This window comes from Papaver somniferum, chromosome 6 (assembly GCF_003573695.1).
Source record: "Papaver somniferum cultivar HN1 chromosome 6, ASM357369v1, whole genome shotgun sequence".
Taxonomy (NCBI): Eukaryota; Viridiplantae; Streptophyta; class Magnoliopsida; order Ranunculales; family Papaveraceae; genus Papaver; species Papaver somniferum.
Window position 1 is genome coordinate 87,560,848 of NC_039363.1, and position 4,754 is coordinate 87,565,601.

The following is a 4,754-nucleotide window of genomic DNA, read 5'->3' on the forward strand; positions in this document are numbered from 1 at the left end:
GTGCGGCGTTCAATGTGCCCGTTACAAGAAAGTGTCATGAAGCAGGACAATTAGTGGTGGTGAAAAGTAACGGTGTAAACAAATTTATTTCCCTCATCATGGAAGCATAATGTCTGACGGTTACACGAATTCACTTCCTTCATCATGGAAGCATAACGTCTGATGGTTACACGTCACTCTTTTCTTCCACCACTCGATCGTTTCCACTTCCTACGAGACCAGGGTACGTTTCAATATGACTTGTATAAATAGGCTTCACCTATTTTTCACCAAACAACAAGTTTTTTGGTCGGCAACAACTCAGTATCTAGAAATCACCTGGTAGCTTTCCATTCTGCTAGCCAGTTCTACTTTCATATAGAAGTCATAAACAACCACACCTTCAGAATCAACTATTCTGGTCTCAATACTCTCTTCGCTTTCCTCCCTAAGACCAACCCTTCTCCTTCACTTTGTGACCGAAGCAAGCATGGAATGGCCATTTCTTGGTTTAGGCCATGATTGTACAGATTGATCTCTCGAATCAAAAGTACTCCCGTGCAGTGCATTGTTTAGGGTTTAGATTCGTTTCTCATCCACACACCCAAAATTACCAAAATCAGCGGAAACGGTTTTCACCCAAAAACAATTGGCGACCACGGTGGGAGATTAATCTCTCGGTTGCAATATCAATTTCCAATTTTATTTTTCAACCACGATCTCAAGATGGTAGAACTCAGGTCCGGATCAGCAACAAACCCTGAGAACACTAGCACTGAAATCATCCCCGGTACTAACGCTCATTCCAGTGGCATTAATACGCCACCAACCAACACCAGCAGCGCTGAAAATGTTTCTTCAAGTGTTACACCTCCGATCACCAGAGCCAGAGCCGTTGCCGCCACTCCCAACATTTCTTCAAATGTGACACCTCCAACCGTCACCAGAGCCGTTGCTACTCCACCATCAGGACGAGAGACTGGAGAATCAGAAGAAGTCGATCTCCTCTTACCACTGTTGATTTGATGGAAAGACAAAAGGTTCTCGTAAGGCTCAGACAGACATGGCTACAACTCAGAAAGAGATACCTATTTTCCTCAAGACACTAACAGAGCGGCTACCACAAGAGTCACGTCAACCCCAGATGGAGCTGACAAGGAATACTTTTAACATCCAGCGTATGCACTTCAGCAGGACGCGCGTTTATAGATGAAGAGGCTCGCGTTGCTCTTGAACGCCCAGTAGAGAGGAATCAACAATCCAATTTCATCACACGTGAAGATCAGGAACGACTTCTCCAAAATCGAGGCAAAGAAAACCAGCAACCCTCCTGAGTTGACAGAGACCCTCTTCCCTTCAGGATCTGCATGATTTCTGGGGACTTCGCCCACAAAATCGTGCAGTCTATGATGAAACATTTATGTGAGATTCTGTATTTCTACAAGGCGCAGCGTCAAGATATATTTGCATCCCTCAACTGCACTACATCAGGAAAGCATCTGTTTCCAGCTAGGGAAGCCGTTCCCAAACCCCAACCTCTCCTGGAAAGCATGATTGATAGATGGAACTGGGGACTCCTAACCACTGTTCACTTGAAGGATGTCGAGTTTGACAGCAAGTTGATTGACGCGGCCTCCGACTTCAACATTGTAACCGTTAAGGCTCTAAGAGTTGCAAGGGAAAATCAAACAGAAGAAGCGTATTCTTTCCCATGAGGAGTAAAACACGACTTGCCGACCAATACTATTTGTCCCGTCTTCCCATATGCCATACCGTATCAAGTCGTTTTTCTTAGTCAAGGGTTAATAGTGCCCTCACTGGAGTTTTCTGCAGGAGCCGCTTCGACGTTTCTCTCCAGGAGCCGCTTCAACGTTCTCTCCAGAAGTCGCTCCGCTTCAACGATCTCCAGCAGCGTCTCCTCTTCAATGTTCGCTCCAGCAGCCGCTCCGCTTCAGCGTTCTCTCCATAAGATTCTCCAGGATGCGAACCGGGGGTCCGAATAGCAAGTGTCCTCCGGGTGCTTTCCGACAACTTTTCGAGCCAATTTTTTCCAAAAATGTTTATTGGCCAAAAATACCTACAAATAAATAAAACACCATAATAAGTACAAAAATGAGCCCTAACAATATATAGAATCGAGACAAATCGGACACAAAAATGTGTCTATCAAATACCCCCAAACCTATTATTTGCTAGTCCTCGAGCAAAAATAAAATAGAAATAAAATCCTAACTCACTGTCGCAGGCGTCGTCGATTGCATTTAGCGTATGCAATAAGCCTTTAAACCCCTAGGTGTCTCTAGTGGCGGAGTGTTGTCTCCGTAGGGCTTACCATAGGTATACCCACAAAACCTTTATACTCCAGACCCTAGCTATCTACACAGAACCTTGGAAGGCACTAAATAATCTCCTTGGTTGGCATACTTATTGACTACATGAGGAAGTACCCTGATGCGAAATTCCAATTGATGTACACGAGTTCGCACTCAAGCATACTAAAATTCATATAAAGTGACAGAGCTCTACTCAAATAGTCGCATCCAAACTCAGAATCAAACAAATCACATGGATAGATTAAGAAGATGGATATAGAAAAACATAGATGGTTTTGATGTTGACTAAGGTGAACGGTGTTTCTCATATCTGTCTGAAGACCACTGCCATAATGAACCTATCATAATGGACTGAGATACCGGTCTGACTAATATCAACACACTGTCATATACAAGGGTACCAGTGGTCGATAATCCTAACTCTAGGTCAACACAACTGGTACATACAAGGGTTTCAGTGGTCGACTTTATTGAATTTATTCTAGTTGGTCTGATGGTCTGGTCTCAATTTTTTTTTATGGCTATCTCAATCACTCTATTTCACCCTAGCAATGGTAACAACTTGAATCGTGAGCCCCACCTAATCACTTAGAGAAACATATTTTAAAAATAAAAAATAAAAATAGAAGTGAAAAGGACTCAATGAGACATGGCGAAACTACCATGTTATTTCTAACACCTGAGCTCTGTGCTTTTATGAATAGACTCTTTAGATGTTTCCATCTAATCAGATTGGTCCCTCAACTCCTACAACCAAAATGCTTCTATCCACTTAGATTGGGTAGTGTCATCCTTAATAAGGATAAATTTTTAGGCTCTGATGTTTATTTATTGCAACGAAAAGGTAACAAAAAGTTCTACCCCATCCCCAAACTTAAATCTAACATTGTCCTCAATGTTTCTAATTAAAGAACAGTACCAAAAATATAAGTAACATGAGGAAATAGTAAAGAGAGAAGTCGGAAAGATAGTACCTCGGTGAAGTGTAACCAAAAACCTACAAAAATAATATACAACATACAAAATCGCCTCGATGGTCAATCAAGGTAAACAGGGTCCTCCAGAGGGACCTCCTCAACATCACCTGTAGGAAAAGGCTCTATAAAGGGCTTCAATCGCTGACCGTTAACCTTCGAAGAACTACTACCATTTGGTGTCTCGATCTCAACAACGCCATGAGAAAAAACAGTACGGACCACAAAAGGACCGGTCCATCGAGAGCGCAACTTCCCGGGGAATAGATGCAACCGAGTGTCATATAGAAGAACTTTTTGACCTGGAGAAAATGACTTTCGTAAAATATTCCTATCATGCACAAGTTTCATTTTGTTCTTATACTCCTTAGCACTATCGTATGCATCTCTACGAATCTCGTCCAACTCATTGAGCTGGAGCTTTCTTGAGCTCCTGCCTTGTCAAGTGAAAAGTTTAAGTTCTTAATAGCCTAATAGGCTCGATGCTCTAACTCAACAGGCAGGTGACATGCCTTGCCAAATAATAAACGATAAGGTGACATTCCAATGGGTGTCTTAAACGCAGTACGGTAAGCCTATAAGGCATCAGTAAGCCTCAATGACCAGTATTTCCTATTTGGATTAACTGTTTTCTCTAGAATACGTTTAATTTCCCTATTGGAAACCTCTACCTGACCACTAGTATGAGGGTGATATGGGTTTCTACTCTATGGGTAATACCGTATTGTTTCATTAAAAGAGCAAACGGTCTATTACAAAAGTGTGAACCTCCATCACTAATTATAGCTCGCGGCGTACCAAAACGTGTAAGTATATTCTCTTTTAAAAACTGGACTACCACCCTGTGGTCATTTGTTTTACACGGAACCGCCTCAACCCACTTAGACACATAGCCTACAGCGACAAGTATGTAAAGATAACCAAACAAAATAGGAAATGGACCCATAAAATCAATGCCCCACACATCAAAGACCTCAATCACTAAAATAGGGTTCAAAGGCATCATATTTCTACGGGAAATGGTTCATAACTTCTGGCAACGCTCACAAGAAACACAATGACTATGGGAATATTTAAACAACGAAGGCCAGTAAAATCCACACTGCAAAATCTTAGCAGCAATCTTCTTAGCACTAAAATGACCCCCACATGCATTTTCATGACAAAAGGAGATAATACTAGACTGGTCACTCTCAGATACACATCTCCTAATAATCTGGTCCGGACAATACTTAAACAGATAAGGATCGTCCCAAAAGAAATGCTTAACCTCGGCTAAAAACCTAGAACGATCTTGCTTACCCCAATGTTGAGGCATTCGACCAGTAACAAGATAATTCACTATATTTGCATACCAGGGTGATTGGTAAACAGAGAACAATTGTTCAACATGAAAACTATCCCTTATAGGAAGGGAATTATTAGGGGAACTAACAACTATCCTAGACAAGTGGTTTGCTACCACATT